Here is a 26318-nt window from a genome sequence, read left to right as displayed (position 1 = left end):
CATTTATAATTTTGCAAATTAGGTTGAAGAACCCTAGGTATCTCAGGATATACTATTCTTTGTGATGAGTGACAGTGTTATTTAAAAAAAAGTCAATACACAAAAGCTTTTTGAGTACCTACCACATAGAAGGTAACGTAATGAATGCTAGATGGGCATAAGAGCAAAGAGAAAATGCAAGAGTTGGGCACAGTGGTATTATTATGTAATAGAAAGCAATTTTTGCTCTCACGGTTCTTTATAACTTTATAAATAAATCAGAAGGAGACACAAGCAAAGATTACCAACAGATTAACGTTCTTAGATGTTAACTTCAATTTACAAATGGTTTTGTTTCCAAAAATTCATTCATAAACTATTTGTCCTTCAGAATGCATTTTCTTATAGAAGCATTTTATAAAAATGGTGGTTGGGCTCCCAGATTAACCCATATATACTGCATAACAAAATTAGTTGAACTGCTGTTTTAATGGTATTAATAAACTATAGAATCTCACTACCATTACTAACATTATTTCTATAGAAAAATATCACACAGTTTCTACTTGGTAAATCCCTCTGCCTAAGCAATAGTCTCTCTTGTGTCTTCTACATCAGGAATTTGGTCTTTACACCATTCATTTATGCTTCAAAGAATATTGAGTGCCTATTACAGCAAGAAACTCTACTTGACTTGGGTAATACAAACAAGCATGCTTCCTTCTCTTACTAAGGAAGGTTAGAAGATTCCTTAGCTGGGCTCACCTGGACTAGGCCTCTAAGAGGGTAAAGGGTTCCAGTGAGAAAGCTGGTGACAAGGGTTTTAAGAGATAGGATATGGAAGCGCTACAGTGACCTCCATGGTAGCAGAAAGAGAAGCTACAGCAAAAGGGAAACAAAGGAACCTAAAATGCAGTAATAGACATACATTAATGCAATTTATTTAAAACTATAGGTTCCTAAGTCCCAGATTGGCTGTACATAAAGCTCTGTTCCTTACTGGCTGCATGGCCATGGGAATATCATTCAAGCACTCTAAATCTTGATTTCCAACACTAGTAAAGGACTGCCCAGTAGAATCCCAAAGAGGGTCTGGACTAAGACAAGGTCTCATACTAAACAAAGAAATATAGTGAGAGAAGAAGATGTAAATGTGGAAACTAATTGAGAGTCTGACTATATACACTTGATTCCAGAAATCCTCCTTCTACTACTACACATAATACTTCCCTTCTCCAGAAAAGTTACATTAACCCTAACAGAAAGAAGGTTAGAGTCCCCCAGAATCTCTAGTCAGGCTGATTAGTAAGGTCTTCTGCTGTACAAAGCCAATTCAAAAAGACTACGAGATGAGCTGTTATTTCAAATGTGTCAATCCCACCACAAAGTAATAAGAAACAGGGAAACATGGCCTAAACAAAAGAACAAAATAAATCTCCAGAAACTCATCTTAAAGAAATGGAGGTATATGAATTACCTGACATAAAATTAAAATAACCATCATAAAGATACTCAAAGAGCTTGAGAAAACAATGCACAAATAAAATGAGAATATCAACAAAGAGATAGAAAATACTAAAAAGAGCCAAACAGAAATTTTGGAGCTGAAAAATATAGTAACTAGACTGAAAAATTCTCTAGAGCAATTCAACACTAGGCTCACTCAAGGAGAAGAAAGAATCAGTGGACTCAGAGACAAGTCATTTGAAATTTTCCAGTCAGAAAAACAAAAAAGAAAAAAGAATGAAAAAGAATGAAGAAAACCTAAGAAACATACTAAATACCATTAAACAGACCAATATATACATTATGGAAGTCCCAGAAGAAAAAGAAAGAGAATAAGGAAAAAAAACTCACTTAAAGAAAGGGGACGGAAATGGACATCCAGATTTAAGAAACCCATAGAACTCTAACCATAGTGAATTCAAAGAAATCCACACTGAGACACATTGTAAGTCAACTGTCAAAAGTCAAAGACAGAGAGAGTATTCAGAAGGCAGCAAGAGAAAAGCAATTCACCATGTGTAAGAGAACCTCAAGACTTCCAGTGGATTTTTCAGCAAGAACTTCGTAGGCCAGAAGGGAGAAGGGTGATACATTCAAAGTGCTGAAAGGGAAAACTACTAACCAAGAACGCTATGTCTGGCAAAACTATTATTCAAAAATAAAGGAGAAATAAAACCTTTCCAGATATGAAAACAAAACAAAACGAAAACAAACCAACAAACAAAAAAATTGAGGGAGTTCATCACCACTAGACCTGCTTTGTAAGAAATGCTAAAGGAAATTCTTTAAGTTAAAACAAACAGACCCTGAACAGCAACACAAAAGCACAAGAAAGTATAAAGCTTGCTACTCAGGGTAAACATACAGACAAAAAAGAATATTGTAATGGATGTGTGTAAAAAATCACTTTTAATTCTGGTATAAAATTCTGGAATAAAATAATTTAAAAATTACTATTACTATAAAATATGTTAATGGATAGATGATATAAAAATGTGATTTGTGACCTCAATAATATAAAGTGTGTAAAGGGGAGAAAGTAAAAGTGAAAAGTATTTATATGAAATTGAATTTGTTACCAGTTTATTAATAGATTGTTAGAACTCTAAGATGCTTTATGTAAGCCCCATGGCACCACAAAGAAAATACCTGTAGAACAAACACAAAAGAAAATTGTGAAGGAATCAATGTCACTAAAACCACCCCCCCCAAAAAAAACAAAGACAGAAAAAGAGGAAAAGAGCAACAAAAACACTGTAAGACAGAAAGCAAATAACAAAATGGAATAGTAAATCCTTCCCTATCAAGAACTACTTAAATGCAAATGGATTCAACTCCCCAGTCAAAGACAAAGAGTGGCTGAATGGATAAAAAAACAAGATCCACTAAATGTGTCTAGAAGAAACTTTTCATTTAAGGATACACATAGGGTGAAAGTTAAAGAATAAAAAAAGATACTTGATGTAAATGGTAACCTAAAGGGAACAGGGAGGGGGGCATAATTATAACAGATAAAATAGACTTTAGGTCAAATATTGTAAAAAGAGACAAAGAAGGACATTATATAATGATAAAAGGGTCAATTCACTAAAAAGATACAACAATTAAAAATGTATACTGACCTAACGGCAGAGCACTGAAATATAGAAAGGAAATACTGACAGAATTAAGGAAAAGATAAACAGTAACAAATAATATTAGGAGATTTCAATACTTCACTTTATTTATTTATTTATTTATAATTATGTTTAATTTTTTTAATTAAAATTTTAATTTTAATTCAAGTATAGTTAACATACACTGTTATATTAGTTTCAGGTGTATAATATAGTGGTTCAACAATTCTATACATTACTCATTGCTCACCATGATAAGTGTACTCTTTAATTCCCATCACCTATTTCACCCATCCCTCCACCCACCTCACCTCTGATAACCCATCAGTGTATTCTCTACAGTTAAGAGTCTGTTTCTTGGTTTGTCTCTCTCTGTTTTTTTCCCCTTTGCTCATTTGTTTTATTTCCTAAATTCTCAGTGTTTCACTTTAAATAATGGATCTCATCCAGACAGAAGAGAAACAAGGAAACAGAAGACTTGAACAACACTATAGACCAAATGAACTTAACAGCATATACAGAACATTCCAGCCAACAGTAGCAGAATACAGTTTTCTCAAGCACATAAAGGACATTCTCCAAAACAGATCACATGTTAAGTCACAAAACTAGTCCTAACAAATTTAAAAAGAATTAAATCATACTAAATATATTTTCCAACCACAATGTAATCAAACCAGAAAACAGTAAGAGAAGGAAAACTGGAAATTTCACAAATACACGGAAATGAAACAACACACCCTTGAACAACCAGTGCATCAAAGAACATACTAAAAGAAAAATTAGAAAATATCTTTAGACAAATGAAAATGAAAACACAACATAATAAAATTTATGGGGTGCAGAAAAGCAGTACTAAGAGGGAAGTTTATAGCAATAAATGCCTCAAAATGGGGAAAAGTCTCCAATCAACAACCTAACTTTAAACCACAAGGAACCAGAGAAAGAAAAACAAACTAAGCCTAAAGTTGGCAGAAGAAAGGAAATAATAAAAATCAGAGCAGAAATAAATGAAAGGGACTAGAAAAACAATAGAAAAGATCAATGAAATGGAGTTTGTGTTTTGAAAAGATCAATAAAATTGACAAACTTTTAGCTAGACTAAGAAAAAAACAGAAGACTCAAAATTGGAAATGAAGGAGGAGGCATTACACCTGATTCCACCGAAATTAAGAGTTATTAAGAGATTATATGAGCAATTATATGCCAACAAATTGGATAACCTAGAAGAAATGGACAAATTCCTAGAAACAGGCAATCTACCAAAACTGAAACATAAATAAATAGAAGTTCTGAACAGACCCATAACTAGTAAAGAGAAATGAATCATAATAAAAAATCTCCCCAAAAGGAAAAGCCCATGACTAGATGGCTTCACTGTTGAATTCTACCAAACATTTAGAGAAGAATTGATGTCAATCCTTTTCAAACTCTTTCACAAAGCTGATGAGGAAGGAGCACTTCCAAATTCATTTTATGAGGCCAGCATTACCCTGATACCAATGCCAGAAAAATATATTATAAGGAAAGAAAACTGCAAGCTCATATCTCTGATGTATATTTATGCAGAAATCCCCACCAAAATACTAGCAAACCAAAATCAACAGTGCATTAAAAGGTTCATACATCAAGACCAAGTGAAATTTATCCCTGGAATGCAAGGGTGATTCAACATACAGATATCAATCAGTGTGATATACCACACTAATAGAACAAAAGATAAAAATCACATGATCATCTTATTAGATGCATAAAAAACATCTGACAAACTCAACACCCTTTCATAATAAAAACACTCATCAAACAAATAATAGAATGAAATTATTTCAACATAATAAAAGCCATATATGACAAGCTCACAGCTAAAATCCTAATCAGTAGGAAAAAAACCAAAATCTTTTCCTCTAAGATTAAGAACAAGACAAGGATGCTCACTCCTGCCATTTTAATTAAACATAGTTGGAAGTCCTAGCTAGAACAAATAGATAGGAAAAAGAAATAAAAGTCATCCAAATTGGAAAAGAAAAAGTAAAATTATTTTTACCTTTGCAGTTGACATAATCTTATGTGTAGACAACTCTAACGATTTTAAACATAAAAACTTAGAATAAATGAATTAAGCAATATTGTAAGATAAAAAATCAACATACAAAACTCAGTTGAGTTTCTACAAACTAGCAATGAACAATCCAAAAAGAAAATTAAGAAAACCATTGTATTTACAAGAGCATCAAAAGAATAAAAGACTTAGAAATAAATATAACTAAAGACATGAAAGACCTGCACATTTAAAACTACGAAGCATTGCTGAAAGAAGGTAAGGACATGAATGAAAAGCTACACATGTGTTCATGGATTGGAAGACTTAATGTTGTTCAAATGTCCATATTACCTGAAGTGGCCTACAAATTTAATGCAATCCCTATCAAAATCCCAATGGCATTTTCTACAGAAATAGAAAAATATAATCCTAAAATTCATATGAATCCACAAAGGATTCTGAATAGTCAAAACAATCTGGAGAGAAAAGAATAAAGTTGGAAGATTTATACTTCCTGATTTCAAAACATATTACAAAGCTAGAATAATCAAACAGTATGGTACTGGCATAAAGACAGATTATAGACCAGTAGAACTAAATAGAAAGCCCAGAAATAAACCCTCACTTACGCAGTCAAAAGATCTTCAACAGGATGGCAAGACTAAAAAGACAAATTTTAACATGAATGACCCTTTCATACTTAATGAAGATACTCAGACACTGGTCTAGGGACTAAAAAATAACAGGAGAGCTGCCAGTAGCATGTCTATAGTCTGAAATAAGATCATTTCTTATTTTTTTAAAGTGGAACCTAAAGTGCTGAAGGGGAGGTGGGTGGGGGGATGGGTTAAATGAGTAATGGGTATTAAGGAGGGCACTTGTGATGAGCGCTGGGTGTTGTATGTAAATAATGAATCACTAAATTCTACACCTGAAAGTAATACTACACTGTATGTTAATTAACTGGAATTTTTTTAATTTTTCTTTAAGATTTATTTATTTATTTATTTGACAGAGAGAGAGATAGTGAGAGAGGGAACACAAGCAGGGGGAGTGGGGGAGGGAGAAGCGGGCTTCCTGCTGAGCAGGGAGCCCAACGAAGGGCTCGATCCCAGGACCCCAGGATCTTGACCCGAGCCAAAGGCAGACGCCCAAAGACTGAGCCACCCAGGCACCCCAATTAACTGGAATTTAAATAAAAAATTGGAGAAGAAAAAAGTAGAACCTAAAGTATTCACACTGATCTTGGATCCTCCAAACGAAGGTTTAGAGATTATACCTATGGTAGCCTTCAAAATACCCAACTGTGTCTACAAGATCTTGTTCAGAGTCTCTGGTTCCAATTTCACAGTTGTGCCCGGATTAGATGAAAAAGCAATTGTGAAAAAGCAAGGATTATAGGCCTTGAAATGTCTTGCTACTGTTCTGCTCATACAGAAATGAACCTGCCAAACTCTCTCTGTCTATAAATCAGTTTAGTAGTAAGGGGGAGTGTGTTCCCATGATGGGAAATTCCCCAAGTTGAACATTCTGTTACTCTGCATCAGAAAAAAAAGCCCAACAGCATAGGAGTTTGATGGGAAAACATTTTCATACTCTGAACGCTTGTTAAAAGTAAATTTATTAATGATAAAAGGAAAACTATAATGAAAAATAGGGAAAATAGGTCAAATTTCTTGTAGGAGTAACATAAGCGAGAATTAGCATTATAGTAGATGCATACATTAAAAGGGAAAATGTGTGTGTGTGTATATACACACATATATAGAATTTTATTTGAAAGAATTTTATTTAAAAGGAAGTTGGGAACAAAACATTTACTAGCCCTTTGATCCCATTTAAATTACTAACAAAGGGCACATCAATGGAGAATTGAGGTTATTCATTTGCGTATTTTAGTGAAATCACTAAACAAGCCAGCTCTTCTGTTATCATACAGCACCTAAGAAAAACAAAGCAAATTGCTGGTTCTGACTCATATGAATAATAGGCAAGTCAACTTAACACATAACTGATTCTGAAATAAGTTCTTCAAAGCTGTAACTCATGGCTTTACTTTGATTTACACCGGGAAAATTAATCATTCTTTTAAAAGAAGAATTAGTCACTGCTTAACAATTAAAGTACCAACACATTGGGAAAAAAAAGGGCAAATTGTGATGATGCCTTCATCTTGCCAGAGGACTCATGGAATAACTTGGTTTTTGGGAACCAGTACCATGGTGTCCACCCGTAAAACTGGCCCATCCATCCTCAACAGCAACCTGGCCAAATTTGGGTAGTGAGTGCCTCCAGATATCGACCTCCAGGCTACTTATCTGCACCTGGACGTAACAGGTTTTTTTTGTTGTTGTTCACATCACCTCTGGTCACCCTGTGATAGAGTTTCTAAAAGCCGGTAGGCCAGGATCCTTTCTTCAGCATGAAGGGGATGGTGTCCAGAATGGAACACTGGGACAAAGCCAATGGTTGCAATAGGAGCCAATCAATCTACCTTTCATCTTGAGGATTCTAAGAACCCTGGGCCTTTGATTAAAGACACTTGGGAAAATGAGATGAAGGTTAGACTTGCCATCAAACTGGGAACTACAGTGGAATATTTAGCACCATGTGCTAATCAGATAGATACAATCTCATTTATGCGCGTGCAACCTGAATTTGGAAGGCAGCAATTCATGGGAGATACGATGTCCACGGTTCATCAGGGGGAAGACTCAGTGTCCATCTTTAGACATAGAGGTCAGTGCTGAAGTGGGTACGACACGATCCATGACTGCAGACATGGGTGCTAACGTGTCGGTATCTGGCAGTGCTATCATGAGGAGTGAACACCCCAGGTCTGTGATCGACCTGTCAAGATATTGGCTCAGAAGTGGCTCAGAAACATTCTTTTCATCAGCACGATCTTAAGGAGCTAATGTTTCTGCTCATGAAATTTTCCTCTTACTGGAAAACAAGAATGGTGGCCACCAAATCATATTGTGTGAGGCAGTGCTGCTCTCCTGAGCAACCCTTTATTCCAATGTCTAAGACCGATGGTGCAAAATGCTCCAGGGAGTTAGAAATTAGTGTGTATACCTACATTTTTAGTGATGGACTTTAAAGATTAGTGTGGTTAAAATATACTGTTTTTACTGGGAGACTTGATTTTTATAAAGAATAAAAATAGAGCTATATTAAGATTATAAACAGAAATACAAGGTATCTCTCCTACTGCCTAAAAAAGCCATATTAGCTATTAAGAAGTAATAATTTTCTGCATTTCTGAAAAGAATTTTCTGTTGTTTCCCATCTGTTTTCCAAAAGCGAAGGAAGTCCTTATGTTCTTCCTATTTCATGTTACTTGTGATTTGTGTATATGATTGACAATCTGAGTAGAATGGAACATAGGACAAATCCAAGCTTGGAGCTGGCTGGGTAGTATACCATAGTCTTCTTGCATCTAACGTCTATTTTTCCCTTTTTACACAATACTTAATACATAAAAATGTATAAAGCCCAGGAGTTTTCATGTGGTCTACTCTAAAAAATAAGCATTGATTTTATCAGGGTGATTTGTCAGCTTTGCTGAAGGGACAGATTTTTCAGTATTTTTTCTTCCCCTTTTCTTAATGCCACCTAACCATTCTTAAGGACATCAAATAATGTTGTTGCCTGAGTTCTGAGTAGAAAGAAAATTAAAGCCTCCATTTGGAAATATTGAGCTGAATCTTGACTCATCCCTTTCAACCTATTTGACCTCAGAAAATCACACAGCCTCTGTGAGTTTCTATTAACTCATTATACATCAAATGGAATTATAACAATTGTGCGGGGTTGTGTTGAGGCTTAGAAGAGGTACCATATAATATGTAAAGCTTCCAGTACTATTCCTAGAATTTAGTACTCAATACGAAGTAGCTATCATTATATAAGCTTGCCATGTGGGTTTTAAAGTACTTTGATACAATATTAAACCTACAAATCATTCCTATGACTAGTAGGACAGGTATCTTTGTCCTCATTTAAAAATGAGAAACTAGGGCCCCCTGGGCGGCTCAGTCTTAAGCGTCTGCCTTTGGCTCATGTTGTGATCCCAGGGTTCTGGGATCGAGCCCCGCATGGGGCTTCCTGCTCAACAGGAAGCCTGCTTCTCCCTCTCCCACTCCCCCTGCTTGTGTTCCCTCTCCCGCTGTCTCTCTCTCTCTCTGTCAATTAAATAAATAAATAAAATCTTTTAAAAAAATAATAAAAAAATAAAAAATAAAAATGAGAAACTAAAGCTCAGCTGCAGGCTGGTATCAAGAAAAGGATCTAATAGGGCACAGGATTTCTGGTCTGTACTCCTTTTATAAATGGAGCCCTTGGGAGGTGGGGTGGGTAAAGGAAGCTTCTTTTATTTACCACTGTCTTATTTCCAGTCTGATTTTATTCTGTAGCAAAGCCAGATGGCTGAGAATATTCTGGAACTATGGATATTGGCCTCAAGGATATCTATTATTCCAAGAAAGACCACGCAGGTTAGGCGATGACAAGGTACAGCATTAATCCACAAACTGAAATATTTATAACTACGCTCAAAATTATATTTAGAAAAACAAATATGTACCAATAATTTTATTCTTCTAAAAATTCTTGTTATGTAAGTATGGTAAGAAATTTTGTAAAAAGGAAGGTATCTGCAGTCTTTTTCTCTGTATAAATTGTTAGAATTTTTTTTAAAAGTGTAAAAGTAAATCTTTAAATGGTCAGGTCTAGGGCCTCTAAACTTGTAAGGAAGAGATATTTTTCATATTTCTGAAATCTTTTAGATCCCTAGGGATGGTTCTGAAAATAAAGTAAACTGAAGGCAGCGAAGGGAGGCACAAACATGCCGCCTCCCTTTGCGCCCCGCCCCGCCCCACTAGGATTCCCAGCTAACTAAGCATGTCGGAGTGAGGAAGCAAATGGACTGGAGAGCTGTTTGGATATCTGCCAAATAAGACTTCAAGGTCCTCCTGATAGATGGTATCTAATCCATTGATCAGAGATCCCTAACTTAGGGCCTTAAGAACAACATATGCCTAGCTTTAGACTGGCGTATGTTCCCTAAAGTCTCCTTCTTAGAATCATAAAAAAATATTTAAGCTGCTACAGAGATTAATTATATTTACCTAGGTAATATATATGCTACGATTCAGGTTTCATCTGAACATACAGAAGAACTGCCTCAAATCCTTACCGAGCCTTATCACAAATTTCAAATAATAACATAAATGACTATTGCACAGTAGTGCTGCTGAAAAGAAAATGGTTAGTATTCATTAGGAGCAATAGTCTCTTTCTTGTTAGAGTAAATTAGTAATACATTGTCTGAATCTGTTACATCATGTGGCCAACATTCTACTTTTTAGGTAGCTAACAATTAGAATTCTCTAAGTTGGTCGTCTTGTTAATTTAACTCATGAGAACAAAAAGGGCCCAACACCCTAGTTTAATAGGAAATGATCTGAATATTCTGAAAATCCGGTGAAAGTAAATTTATATATGACAAAAGGAAGCTAAAATGTAAACTAAAGAAAACATGGTAAGTTTCTTGCAGAAGTAAGGTAACAAGGAAGAAAGGTAACACTACAACAGGCGAATGAATGCATCTCTGTATAAAAGTGTGTGTATATACATACATGTGTGTGCTTTCTGTAGCTACTGTATATTATGCATACAGATATTATATACATACAGCTACCATTGCATGACAGGAGGCACTTTGTTTCGTAGTTTCATAGTTTGATTTCTACATTCTATAGATGGAGGAAACTGAGTAGTAACTTATTCAAGGCCATACTGATTAGATTTGAATCCAGGTCTGCTTGACCCTAAAACCTCTGCTCTTTTTGCTATAATATGTTTCCTCCAGCAGTAACTTATGGCATTTCTATCAGCACAGCCAGAGGAGTGAGATGACTCCAGAACAAATTAAGTAATCTAATTACACTGTATGATCATCTCAGGTTCCCCTTTTCAGACACTCCTCCTGTAAGATATCTCCCCCTCCCCCCAGCCCCACCAAAACACCCTGCAGCCCTGCCCTCATGTCCTGGCAGCTCCACATGTCCTACCACCACCTCTTTTGGCCCAACTATCCAGATTCCTATTTCTCATGGCCTCATCTAAACCTGGCCATGGACTGGTATCACATCTCCATTCACTTGGCTTGCTGTGTGCACCACTCCCTCAGGGTCAAGGTCTCTGTTTTCCAAAGTGTTTGTATTGTGTTATTGAGGACAATGGCATAATGTGTTACTCCATTCCTGGGAGGATATTTACATTTCAACAGTGAAATGACTACATACTTAGAAAGTACTCAAATTTGTTCTGAAGGTCCTAAGCAATTTGGTATAAAAATATCAAGCTCATAGGAGAGACTTTTTTTTGGAGAGTCAGGTCTCTAAGTAGATGTTAGTCACTTACACCTCCTTGTCAGACCTACCTCTAGTTCATAACATTGCTCACCCACAAATCAGTTCCAAAAAGGAAAAATATATTTATCAAAGTAAAAGACTTATGTTATACATCGCAGATATCACCTATCACCAATCAAATCATTGTTCTTTCCTGAGTCTGTGCCTCTGATACTTGAAATCTCAGCAGTTAGTTCTCAGAGGTTCTACGCTTATACAGGAAATTTTAAAAAGTATCTGTACCAACCCTTGGTAGCTCAAAGAAGGCTTTGGATATTTAGATTTTATGTTCTTAAATGTCAAAAGCAGATATTCTAAGTAAATAAATCAAGATAAAATGAGAAAAACCCCACTTTTCTGTTCTTCACTTATACTGATGAACTTAGTCCAAATAACTCTAATCCAAAACTACCAAAGGAGAAGAAGAAGAATGAAAAGAAAACTAGAGTCAGCAATATGAAGAGATGGAATATGAGTTTGGAATAAGCTCGGTTGTTAATTTTGTCCAAAATAATTTTTAGTAACTCTGGCCATAAGATGGAAGTATTAATGAAAAAAACTTCTTTAAGTGCATAAGATAGCCTAATGACTTGGACACTGGACTTCGGACTCTCCAGCCAGAATTCCTGTATCATTCAAATCCAAGCACTTTGTTGAGCAACCTTGGACAAGTTACTTAACCTCTCCATATTACACTTTTCTTAAAGTGGGGATAATGAGAGCAATCAACCACATGAGGGTATTATGAGGGTAAAATGAGTTAATATAGATAAAAGCACCTAGAACAGGGTCTGGCATGAGGAAATGCTAATCAGGTATTAGGTATCATCACTGTTGCTATTGTTACACAATTATCACTACTACCAGCTCACAGACTGGGAAGTTCAACAATCCAAAGGCAAAAAAATGGGCAGTACCTGCATTTTTTTACATTTTTAAAAACACCAGTATAAAATGCCAATAATTTTGACTTGTGGTGTTGGATTGTGTGGCTTGAAATACACTTCACCAAACACATCCTCTACTTACTTTGCCCAAAGAAAAGCATGTGCTCTCTGCCATCTTATTTATATAAATGGCTACAGAGTGATTAGATAAACATTATAATTAAATGCCCTCATCCAGAAGTCTTTGTTTTTGTTTCAAGGCTAATGGAGGTGATCAGTCTCCCTTACATGAGAAGAGCCTGTGGCTGTCTTCTGGAAAACATAATTTGGTAGAACTCCCTTCAACATTATTACTAATTTTAGTTTCTGGGTTGCAGATGCTCTCCTTTTGTCTTTATAGTTATTATTAGTACCCTCCTGTGTGTACTGAACAATAATGGTTTGTGATTCATTTTTTTGAAGTCTCTTTATTGACTAAATTAGCCCCCAGAGCGCTGTATAGCAAGTTAGGTTTTGATATAAGGCATAAAATCAGAGAACTATGATCTATCTGAAGAAGTCAAACACATTTTTATGCCTATTCTTTCCAAAAGTATTTTGAGTTACCAAAATAATAAAATCACGCTACAGAATATTTACAGAATAAAAAATTAAAAAGAAATCTCTCATAGTATTTCCACCACTTACTGTAATATTTTTGGCATATTTCTGTTAGTAGTTCTTACATATATTTTCAACATATATGTAAGCATACAATGTCTTTAATCTTTTCTTTACTTTCCTTTTTTAAGGTGGGGAGGGGAGAGGGAGAGAGAGAATTCCAAGTACGTTCCATGCCAAGCACGGAGCCCGACACAGGGCTTGATTTCACCACCCTGAGGTCATGACCTGAGCCGAAATCAAAAGTCAGACACTTAACTACCGAAACAACCAGGTGCCCCTTTAATCTTTTCTATATAGGACCGTAATGAAAGCATTTTCTATGTGGCTATGTTATTCTTCATAACTATAATTGTTAATGGATGCAACATGGTTTACTTACTCTTTCTTTATTATTAAGCATTTAATTTGTTTCTACCAAGATGACTCTTTAAATAACACAGTGGTAAGTCTTTTATGAATATATTTATTTCCACATTTTGGAATTTATTCTTAGAAGAGATTGTCTAAGTATTTATACTTACCTCTCTAGGAAATTATCTAAACTTATAGCTATTATCATGAAGAAAAGAACTTTTCAAAAATATGCAAAATAACTCTATAAAACACTATGACAGCTAGCTAATACTGAAAACATAAATTCTCCATTAAGTTCTTAAACTTGTTCTCATCTGAATTTCATTTTCATTCAAATAGGCATATCCTCTCCTTGGCTTCCAAATACATAACTTTGGAAGTATTTCTCACTCTCATGACATTCTGCACCTTTATATGTTAGCACTTATGTCAACTATAATTAATCACTTCTTTGAGTAATGTTTAATGTCTAATTTTTTCACTAGATAATATGCTATATAAGAGCAGAGACCCCACTATTTTGTCACTTTTACACCAAATGTCTAGCACAGAGCAGACAATGTTGTTTATTCATTCACTGATATATAATGGTTTAAAATTATTTTGTGCAGAATACTTTGCTAACTGCTTTGGGGAAATACATAGAAATAAATGACCGTCTTTGTCTTTAAGGAGTTGTAATAATAATAATAATCCTTTACTATTATTTTTATTTTAATATGTTGTAGGAGAAAGTTCATGGGCTTTAAAACCAGATGGATTTGAGTTTGACTCTCATTTATCATTCGTTGGCTATATGATATTGAACAAATTAGTTAACTTGTTGGAGCCTCATATTGATCATCTGTAAAGCAGGAGTAATACTTGTTCCACAGGTTGTATGAGGTTTAAATAAAGTCGTGTATGCAAAATTTGTTATAGTTCATATAAATTAGAAAGTACTCCATAATTTTTTGTTGAATGAACGAATAAAGCCTTGTCAATTTTGGATTTTCTTCCTTTTTTTCCCCCTGGTTTATTCACTTTCTTCCCATTATCATTGTCTGAGTCAATAGTAAAGACTTAAACATTTCATACCTAGGTTATTGATCCTTGCTCCACTTCCTATGATCACCTTCTAATCTATTATCACATAATTCTTCCCAGAGCTTTGTTAATGCCCCAATTTTTTACCAGATAAAACTTACTACAATTTTTAAGGATCCTTGCCAGTTGGTTTCAGGAATCCATTCTCTCTATCTCAGCGGCCTCAACTCTAATTATGACCTGCTCATGCTGAACATATAGATACAATAAAGAGAGAGTAAAACATAGATATGCCGTATATAATAAACTCAAGTGACAGGTACAACAGAGATAGCATGACAACTTAGGGTTTATTTCTTCTATGAATATTTCCCAACTCCCCAGGGTAGTTTCTTACTTCTTCCTCCAGGCCACTATGCATATATCTAGTATAAATACTTACTACACTATGCTGCAATTATTTGAGTAGGCATTGCGTCTAGCTCCCTCCTCATTTGTTAGATTCAACAAATACTCAATGTGCAGCACAATGTACAAAGTGCATCTCTAGGCTCTTCTTGATAATCACTGAGCTCCTTGAGAGTGGAAACCATATCATACTAATTTTCATACTGTCAATGCTGACACAATACAGAGAAGACCAATGGATACTGATGGAATGAGCCAATGAGTGAGTGAATAAGAAAATGTATGAACAAAATGGCAAATCTACTTATTATACCTTAAACATTCTGCTCTATTCTACCCTTGAATTTTGTAGGTTGCTATTTTCTTGAAATGGGAATTAAATTTGGTTATAGGGAACTTATTTGATGAGCACCACCTGGCCCTAATTAGCTCATCTTTTATGACTTGCCATAGGATGAATTTCCCATCATAAGACTTATTCTTAGAAAGAAATTATAAAATAATGCATGCACACAATGCCAATTGAACACTTTGAAATATACAGAGAAAACAAGCCTTTTTTTCCTCACAATCCTATCTTCTGTGCTCCCCCCAAATATTATAGGTTTGGTACGTATGCTTCCAGATCTCTTATTTCCTATGTATTTCAAATATACTTCCTATGCATTTTTGAGACTTAAGACATTGTCTCTAGAAGGCTGCTCTCAGGGACTTACCTAAGGCCACAAAAAAGGATATTGGTGCAGATTTCTATCCCAATCTTTTAAGCCAAGTTATTACCAAGCTTCTTAAAAATAACAAGGTGATGTAGGGCTTCAATGTGATGCAGCAAAACTCATCTCTAGCCAAGATTTTTCTCTCTCCTTGTCAAATGCCTATTTATGGCTAATCAAAATAAGTACTTTTATGTTCTAACAAACTCTAAAATAAGAGTCCATTTTACCTCTACTATTATTCAAATATTTATGTTTTTATCCCTCTATTTTTATATTTTTCATTTCCTATTAGAAATTAAAAACTGCTTGAAGATAATATAAAAGACCTAAATACAATAAAAATCTATCCAAACTCTTCTATATTCTAAATGCTAATCATAAAAATTACCTCGCCAGACCAGTGGCTTATAATGTAGTACAGTGTCAAAAGTGTTCAACTAGATGTTAGATGTCTTGGGTTTTATTTTTATTTTATAAAGATTTTATTTATTTATTTATTTGTTTATTTATTTACTTATTTGAGAGAGAGAGAGCACGAGTGAGGGTGGGGAGCAGAGGGGCAGAGGGAGAGGGAGAAACAGACTCCCTACTGAGCAGGGAGCCCAACATGAGGCTCGGCTCTACCCCGGAACCCTGGGATCATGATCTGAGCTAAAGGCAGATGCTTAACCACCTGAGCCACCCAGGGGCTCCAGATATCTTGGGTTTAGGCCCCTTTTCTTCCACTTGGGTAAGTCATAAACCCTCTGAGCCTCTGGGGTTTTTTGTGTTTTGCTTGTTTCAGGTATTTTTTTTTTTTTTAGCCCTAAATAGAGGTAATATTCATTCATTTATGCAACAAATATTCACTGAATATCTATTTTGTGCCAGGAACTGATTCAGACACTGGAAAAGCAGTGATCAAAACAGATTAAATTCCCTCCCTTCATGAACTGTTCACTGTAGAAGGGGAACAGACAACAAATTTGATTGATTAGTAAAGGTACCACTATACGTAGGCACAAAACTACATGCTGGTGAGGATGCAGATCAATGGGAACTCTTATACATTGCTGGTAAGGATACAAAATGGTACAACCACATTGGCAGTTTCTTATAAAGTTAAAATATACACTTTTTAACCCAGCAATCCTGTTTCTAGGTATTTACCCAAGAGAAAATTAAAATAAAGACCTGCAGGTGAAGCAATATAGCCCCAAAGCAGAAACAACCCAAAAGACAATCAACTTGTGATTGGATAGACAACTTGTGGTACATTTACACAGTGGAATACTACCCAATAACAAACAGTAATAAACTGATGCATGCAACAGTATGAGTAAATCTCAACAGCATTATAATAAGTGAAAAAAAAAAGCAGACACAAAAGTTTCCATGCTCTATAATTCTATTTATGTGAAATTCTAGAAAAGGCAAAACTTCAGAGACAGAAATCATATTAGTAATTGTCAAGGGTTGTGGGTTGGGGTGAGAGATTGGCTTCGAAGGGGCATAAGAAAACATTCTGGGAAATGTTCTATAATGCTTCAATTATGCTGTTATTCATTTAAGGATATACTTAAAAGGGTGTATTTTATTGTATGTAAAAATGATGCCTTGATAAATCTTACTTTTAAAAATATAAGTAAATTATATAATACTTTAGATAAAGGAAGGAGAGAGAGAAGAGAGTTGAAATTTTAGATAGAAATTCCTCTGAGGTCTCTCTCTTTGACTTGCAGATGGCGGCCCTCTCACTGTGTTTTCACATGATCCTTTCACTATCTACGTGCCTCTCAGTGTCTCTGTGTGTCCAAATGTTCTCTTCTTATAAGCACACCAGTCAGATTTCATTAGGACCCACCTATATGACCTCACTTTAGCTAAATCACCTCTTTAAAAGCCCTGTCTTCAAATGTAGCTGCATTTGGAGCTCCTGGGGGTTAGGGCTTCTACATACAAACTTGGAAGGAAGACAATTCAGCCCATAAGACCCAGTGATATGATTTCAGAGTGAGTAGAACCATCTCTTTTATCCTCTAAAAGCTTGATTTTATAATTAAAAAAAAAAATTCTACTGTGGGGGCTTCATTCTTTTAGATATCAAAATTTTTTTTAAATGGAAGAAATAAAATTAGATCCTACTAATTCTCTTTAGAGCGAGTTCTAATAGACCAAGAAGACACCAGGTACATATGTAATGAAGAGATGAGCAACACAGTGGAGTGAGTAGAAGTAGCAGAACTGGCCTGGATGCAACTTCACAGAGACCAGCAATGAGAGTTCACTTACATGACATATTTCATTACCCTCCATGAAATATTTAGACAGTCTTGGGGAGAGATTGTTTATAAAAATAGTTTTTTGGGTGGTATATAAAAACTGAGAACTATAACCACAGAGTATTTTTATGAAGTAAACATCTTCCTTTCCAGAGTTGAGTGATACTTTCCTGTTGGTTAAAAAATAAATGTAAAGTGTGTGAGCTGAACACCTTATATTATCAAGAATTTCATATACAAAAAAATATGCTAAGCTAACTGAATTTGGTTGGTTTTATAAAATATCTAGTAGGAATAGCGTTCAGAGCAATTTACATATTAATTTCAATAGTTAAAGGGAAGTGTTTCTTCCTCCAAAACGAGTTATTAGCAATGTCTCTAAGCATTTATTCAGCATGACTAATACTATAAAGTATGTAGCAGTGACACTTAAAATATCCAGCAAAGGGAGATGAATGAATAAATAATGTAGCAACATTTCACTGAACAAGAATAATTTCCTCAAAATTTCCCAATAGGAATGGCAGATACCTCGAGTAAAATTATCAAATCATATACAAAGTGCCAACGCTGGCATTATACTCATCTCATGAAGAATTCATGACAATGTGCCAGTAGGTGAAATATTCCATAAGTAGGATTCTCGTCCTGTTTTAGCCTGTAATCAGGTACCAAAAATGGATGGACACTGAATCAGGAATTAAGCTGCAAGTGCCATCTCTAGGAGTTGAAGCTCATGATTCACTTGCTAGATTCCAATATAATATATCTTAATTATCTTTAATTTTTTAAATAGACTTTATTTTTTAGAGTAGTTTTAGGGCCACAGGGATATTAAGCAGAAGGTACAGAGATTTTCCATATATCCCCTGCCTGGACGCATATATCACTTCCCCCATTATCAACATTCTCTACCAGAGTGGAACATTTGTTGTAACCCATTAACCACATTAACACATCATTATCATTCAAAGTCCATTGTTCACATTAGGATTCACTCTTGGTGTTGGACATTCTATGGGACTGGACACATTTATAACGACATATATCCACCATTATAGTATCATACAGAGTAGTTTTACTACCCTAAAAATCCTGTTTTATTAATGTTGAGTTTTAGATGTTCTTTGGATGTTTTAGATAACTGTTCTTTATTAGCTATGTCTTGTGCAAATATATTCTCTCAGTCTGTGGCTTGTCTTTTAACATTATCTTTCACAGAGCAGAAAATTTTAATTTTAATGAGATCCAGCTTTAGTTCTTTCTTTCATGACTCATAGCTTTGATGTTGGATCTAAAAAGTCCTAACTAAACCCAAGGTCATCTAGAGTTTCTCCTATGTTATTTTCTAGGGTTGTTATAGTTTTGCATTTTACATTTAGGAATATGATCCATTTTCAGGTAATTTTTATGAAGGGCATAAAGTCTGTGTCTAGATTCATTTTTTTTGCATGTGGATGGTCCAGTTGTTCCAGCACCATTTGTTGAGAAGACTATCTTTGCTCTATTGTATTGCTTTTGCTTCTTTGTCAAAGATTAGTTGACTATATCTGTGGGGGTATATTTCTGGGCTCTCTATTCTGTTTCATTGATCTATTTGTCCATTCTTTTGTCAATACCTCACTGTCTGGATTACAGTAGCTTTATAGTAAGTGTTGAAGTTGGGTAGTTCCAGTCCTCCAACTTAGCTCTCCTTCATTATTGTGTTGGCTATTCTGGGTCTTTTTCCTCTCTATACAAACTCTAGAATCAGTTTGTTGATATTCATAAAACAGCTTTCTAGGATTTTACTTGGGATTGTGTTGCATCTATAGATCAAATTGGGAAGGACTGACATCTTGACAATATTGAGTCCTCCTGTCAATGATCATGTACTATCTCTCCATTTATTTAGGTTTTTTTTATTTATTTCATTAGAGTTTTGGCATTTTCCTCATAGAGATCTTGAACATATTGTGTTAGATTTATACTTAGGTATTTTTTTTTGGTGTGCTAATGTAAATGGTATTGTGTTTTTAATTTCAAATTCCACTTGTTCATTGCTGGTATATAGAAAAGTGACTAACTTTTGTATATCAACCTTGTATCCTGAAGCCTTGGTATAATTACTTATTATTTCCAGGAATGTTTTGTTGATTCTTCCAGATTTTCTACTTAACAATCAGGTCATTTATAAACAAAGACAGTTTTATTTTTCCTTTTCAATCTGTATACCTTTTATTTGCTTTTCTTGTCTTATTACATTTGCTCAAACTTCCAGTATGATGTTGAAAAGGAGTGGTGAGAGGGGACATACTTGACTTGTTCCTGATCTCAGTGGGAAAACTTCTACTTTTTCACCATTAAGTATGATGTTAGCTGTAGGTTTTTCTGTATTCTTCATCATGTTAAGGAAGTTCCCCTCTATTCCTAGTTTACCAAAAGTTTTATCATGAATGGGTGTTGGATTTTGTCAAATGCTTTTACTGCTTTTATTGATATGATCATGGAATTTATCAACTTTAGTCTGTTGATGGAATGCCTTGTATTAATTGATTTTTGAATGTTGAACCAGCCTTGCATACTTAAATAAATTCCACTTGATTGTGGTGTAAAATTATTTTACACATTGTTGAAGTTGAGTTACTAATGTTTTATTGAGGATTTTTGCATATTTGGTTATGACAGATATTGGTCTGTAGTTTCCTTTTCTTATATTTTTCTTTGGTTTTTGTATTAGCCTAATGTTAGTCTTATAAAATGAGTTAGGGACTATCCTCTCTGCTTCTAACCTCTGAAAGAGGTTGTAGACAATTGGTATAAATTTTTCTGTAAGTGTTTGGCAGAATTCAACAGTGAATTCATCTGAGCCTGGTGCTTTTTTTTTTGGAAGGTTATCAGTTATCAGTTCAATTTCTTTAATAGATATAGGCCTATTCAGATTATCTATTTCCTGTGTAAGTTTTGGCAGACTGTCTCTTTCAAGGAATTAGTCCATTTTATCTAGGTTATCAAATTTGTGGGTTCATAGTACCACTTTATTTTCTTTTTAGTGCACATAGGATCTTTAGTGATGTCCTCTTTCTCATTTCTGATATTAGCAATTTGTGTATGCTCTCCTTTTTTCTTTGTTAGCCTGGTTAGAGGCTTATCAATTTTATCGATCTTTTTGAAGAACCAGACTTTGGTCCTTTAATTTTTTCCATTGATTTCCCATTTTTAATTTCATTGATTTCTGCTTTGATTTTTATTATTGATTCCTTTTTGCTAAGTTTTAAAATTAATTTGCTTTTCTTTTTCTATTTTCCTAAGGTTGAAGCTTAGATCATGGATTTGAGATATTTCTTCTTTTCTAATCCATGCATTCAGTGCTATAAATTTCTATCTAAGCACTGCTGTTATTGCATCTCACAAATTTTTATAAGCTGTGTTTTCATTTTCATTTAGTTCAAAATGATTACCTTTAATTATACCAGTGCAGTTCATTACATTGATTAACAAACCAGTACTTTCACCAATGAAAATCCATTTCCGAGATTCAGCAAAGCCTTAGTGTTGATTGAGATGTGGCTAGTAGATAGGTTTGTGGTAAACTTTTCTGGAGTTTAGGCTCTCTGCTTTAATGTTACCTGACCACTCTGGAGTTTAGACTCCTGATTAAAATACCAGCTACCTATGGCTGTGGGTTAACCTACACATACACATTACTGCAGTATCTGGGCTGAGATATTTTAATATAAATTGAAACATCATTATATTCCATTTTAAATATTTCAGATTGTATCCTTAAATCTAGGTCAATTCAGGAAGTGAAATGAGGTCAGTACTTCAAAGATTGTAAACTCTCTGACAATGTTCATCACATCTCAACTAAGTGAAATGCTGTGTATTTGATAAACAGCCTCATGACTGAGGCCATTCGATGTATCTTAAGAAACCAACATTTTTTGTTTATCACTCTCCCTCTAATGTTGGATGCTCATGTAAATTTCTATCCTTTAAAGCTATTTGACAAGAAAGAATGAAAGATAATTCTATTTAATGTCTGGAAATCTACAGTTACAGAGAAGGAAAATAGTAGCTAAAGGTGCATCTGGGAAGTAAAATTGTTGCAAGACAGTTAAGAAAGGTTTATTCATCTCTACCAACCCTCTTGGCCTCTGGAGGCAGAAAGATGAAGAGACATTAATCTAGTACACAAAAGGCTCATAATCCATTAGAAAAACAATGAGGATAAAACAGGTGAATGATAAACTTATATTGGATGCTCTTGCTGGTGAAGATAAGACTTCATCTTAATGATAAGAATTTAGTTCAAAGTGAGAAGGGAAAACAAAGATAGCAAGTGTTTGGATTAAAAATAAAGAATGAGATGGGTTGCCAGAAGTTTCTTTATTGAATAGTCATTTGTTGAGTGCCTATAATTATATTTATTTGATTCTAAGATGTCAGATAATCTATCAGCTTTTTAAAGGAGAAAAAACTCTATGTTAAATGTGTATATCAGTTGTAAGGGGCATTTCCAGAAATGTAAAAATATGAACATGCTCATTTTATGATACATGCAAAGCACTTTGCTAGGACAGCAAGTTCAAAAGTGTGCCTAACAGTCATGGACCTAGCATTACAGAGATTAACTTGGTGAAGTTACACATACATTATACAAATAAATACATAACCATAAAAGTATAATTATAAACTAATGTTGCAAGAAATCTGGGTAAGTTTGTCAAGTGTATATGTAGTAAAAATCTGATTTAAAAAAGCTGAAACACAGGGGTTTCTCTAAAGCTGAGTTTTATTCTTTATTTTTTGACTAGAGAATACTATAAGGTCAATGAGCTATGAGAATTTCCCTTTCATCTTCTTTCTCCATACATCTCTGAGAAACTTTTCAATCTCTGCTAGAGGTTGCAATCCTGCCTCTCGTTCTTCCAGATGACTTATCCACCATATTGGCACCCTGTCTAAATCTTCAGTCAGAACTAGTTTTATGGATCTGGATTTGTACATCTTTATCCCACATTAAGATTTTCATAACATCTCAAGTTTATTCAAAACTTGTGGTTGAAATCTTTAAGAGTCATGTTAAAGTTACTGTCAAAGAGCACAGTTGTCTTTACTTGCCAGACAAGATTGGCCAGGTGATGTCAATTATTTTATAACATGTTCAGTTAATCAATATGTATCACTTACTATAGTTATGGTATTATGCTGGGGTTGGAGGGATAAAATTATTGCATGTTTTCTACCTTCAAGGAGGCTCAAATCTAGTTGAGGAGATAAGAAAAATAATATTCTTCTATGAGTATAAGGTCAGTCAATAAATAACATTTATCCAGAATAGTCCTGGGTTATGTGGAAGGCTGGGAATTAGAATAAACAACAAAGAGGTAGGGGTAAAAAAACAAAACTAAACAAACAAAAAATCTTTCAGTAACCCAGTAGTAAAATCACTCCTCCTAATGACATGGTAATTGTTGGATATTATTTAACTCTAGTCTGCTAGCATATTGGAAACTAGAGTAATAGACCCTGCTCTTTGCTTTGACCCAACCAACTGCAAAGAATTAATACCACCCCAATTTTTCTTTAGCTAGCCATCTTTGAGAGCTTTAGATTATTACTATATATTGAAGGAACTTTCCATCTTATATAAGCAGAATGTTTTATTCTATTTTTGCCATTTCTTAAAATCAAAGCAACCTAGAAAAAGTTATTCCCACAAACTCATTACTTATTGCTAACTTGACATATTCAGCTTGATCATCTGGTGTAATGTATATATTCTTGAAACTAAATTGATTATCTTGACACTTGCACTTGGCACAATGAAAAGAAAGCTTATTGCTTCAAATATAAGGTCTACACATTACCACATTATAAGGTTAGGATGCCAGAGAAACTAGGAAAGTCTTTTTAAAAAAAATCAAAGACATTTTGTTATTTGGTTGGTAAAACTATGAATTTAAGAAAATCTGAATATAGGAGGCCCAAGTATAAAGAATATCTGAAACACAGATCCTAAATATGATGCCTTTTTCAATATCTTACACCTAAACAAAGATATGTGAAAGCATGGGCATATTAATTTTGCAAAGATTGCAGTCTCAGATATATTGCATCCTAGCTATGACATTTTCTAAGAATTTTTCTCATAAAAACTGTGAAAGCATGAGGCCAGCAACATCAGTAGAAAATTTTAGGTGAGCATGAGTATAATGGCACTTACAAACTGATGAGTGTGAAAGGGTCACAGTGGCAAGAACAAGAAAACCACCAAAAGTGTTATATGGAATCCATGAAACAGAAAATGCTTTCAAGCACATGTGTGAGGTTATACAATGCATTAGACATTTTCGTTAGCAATATTTTACTTACTTTTTTAAATGCACATGACTAAACGTACATTGATCAATATATGTGTTATATGCATAGCAAAATATTAGCTTTGCTTCTCCGAAGACCAGGTAATGGCACTACTGATCAGATTCATGAGCACAATGTGAGTGGTATTGGGAGCCTGGGAATCACAGCGTGAAAATTAAAGTGAGGATGGTACAGTACAGATATCTGATCAGCACATTTCCCAGGGAGACTGTCAACCTCCCTGTTTCTCTTACACCCATTTCAGCACCAAATGATACTAAAACCTCAGCACCCAGCAGAGTGAACCAGTCTTTCCTAATTGTGGTTGAGAAGAGCACTTGGGCAATGGAACACAGTGATTAGCACACATTCCTGCTCAGCCTTCAAATGATCCATTTTTGGATGCGTACACTGTGATAAAGCATAACTTGAACTTAAACTTGTGGGGATCTGTTCTTAGAAAAGTGGAGATGGAAACATTGAGAGAGTCAAGACCCATGCAACTCTCCTCCTGATTGCCCTGAAAAGCAGGAATCATGGACAAACAAAGCTATTTTTGCTCTCCAATTATCCTCTGAGCGTTTGTCTTACTGAACCCCACAATTTGTCTTGATCTCACCACTTTTATTTATTTATTTATTTATTTATTTATTTATTTATTTATTTATTTGAGACAGAGAGAATGAGAGAGAGAGAGCACATGAGAGGGGGGAGGGTCAGAGGCAGAAGCAGGCTCCCTGCCGAGCAGGGAGCCCGATGCGGGACTCGATCCCGGGACTCCAGGATCATGACCTGAGCCGAAGGCAGTCGCTTAACCAACTGAGCCACCCAGGCGCCCTTGATCTCACCACTTTTGGGGAGGTTGCAATCCCACATTTATCTACTCTCTCACCATCATCTCAAATCTCTCTCTTTCCTCTGCCTCTGTGTCCTCATTTCCAAACACAGATACCTCTTTTCTGTCACAAATGACCATTCGCGGGATCTCACTGCCCTCTCCAGCAGACACTGTTTTTCAGTTTCTTTGACACCAAAAGGGTCTGTGCATACTTTCTCCACGTCGTTACCACCTACTCCCTTCTTCATCTTTTGCAAGCTAGCTTGTAGTTCTACCTCCCCTCCCTACCCAATGCTGTTTCTTAAGTTAATCATGATCTCTCTCCCTCGTTCGGTTTGATCTCTACCACTGTCCTCTAACAGTCTCTTGGCACAGCCTCATCCCTTGTCTTTGACAACCTGACATTATCCAGGTTTTTGTTTTTGTTTTTCTGATCCTTCTCTCTTATTTTGTCTTCTACCTTCAAGCTATGACCATTATCCAGGGCACAGTCTTCGCTTCTCTGATCTTTTTCCTTTTTAAACCCGGAGAGATATTAAATGGTATTCCTCAGTCGGAAGTACCTTAGAAGTGGCCACTGAGGGTTCAGGAACCACTGGAAGGGTGGACAGGTGGTGCCTCCCACCACTTCTAACAGAATAGTTCTGCTTTTACCTGATTTACTTGTTCTATGTTGTTTCTCTTGGAGAGTTTATTTGTATTCACCAGTGAACTAAAAATTGCATCAAAATCCTAAAACCTGAATCTAATTTCGTGTTTTGCCACTATCTCTATGACTTTTGACAAATATTACAAAGTTTTAATGCATTTCTTACATCCAGACCTGTGCCTTTCCTTCCATCTGGACCTCTCTCCTACCCTATTCCTCAGCACCTTCCTAACTCCTACTGCTATTTTGGTCTTCTATGTCACTTCCTCCAGGAAGTCCTCTATGAACTCAAAATCTGGGTAGGGTGTTCTGGTGTGGTACCATTGCATTCTGTATCAATCTCTTAACACAGCACTTACTTCATTGTGTTGTCTGTTTGTCTACATTCCCTACTAAACTGGAAGCTCACTCAGGACAGAATATTATTTATACCTCTAGCATAGTGCTTGGCATGTAATAAGTTTGAAAAATCCAAGCGGATAAATATATATCTTAGCAAGGATATCCAAATTAGGTGACACTGCTCTTTAAAGAGAAATGAAAGGGCCATCCCTCATTCTGATCAAGCTGATCATTCTTCTGATTTGCCTGCTTCCTGAGTGTCCTT

At 35.2% G+C, this 26318-nt stretch overlaps 1 protein-coding gene and 1 pseudogene across 3 annotated transcripts in view; one reads left to right on the top strand and one right to left on the bottom strand.

Annotated features, from left to right (window-relative positions):
• SLC4A10 (solute carrier family 4 member 10) overlaps nucleotides 1-26318 on the bottom strand; it is a 306787-nt gene that overhangs the window by 45078 nt on the left and 235391 nt on the right. The window lies entirely within an intron of this gene.
• Nucleotides 7362-8245, top strand: LOC123838398 (ribulose-phosphate 3-epimerase-like; annotated as a pseudogene).

This window comes from Mirounga angustirostris, unplaced genomic scaffold (genome assembly GCF_029215605.1).
Source record: "Mirounga angustirostris isolate CCGP_5_RB_7025 unplaced genomic scaffold, mMirAng1.0.hap1 SCAF_3, whole genome shotgun sequence".
NCBI lineage: Eukaryota > Metazoa > Chordata > Mammalia > Carnivora > Phocidae > Mirounga > Mirounga angustirostris.
This window is presented reverse-complemented; position numbering and strand designations above follow the sequence as displayed.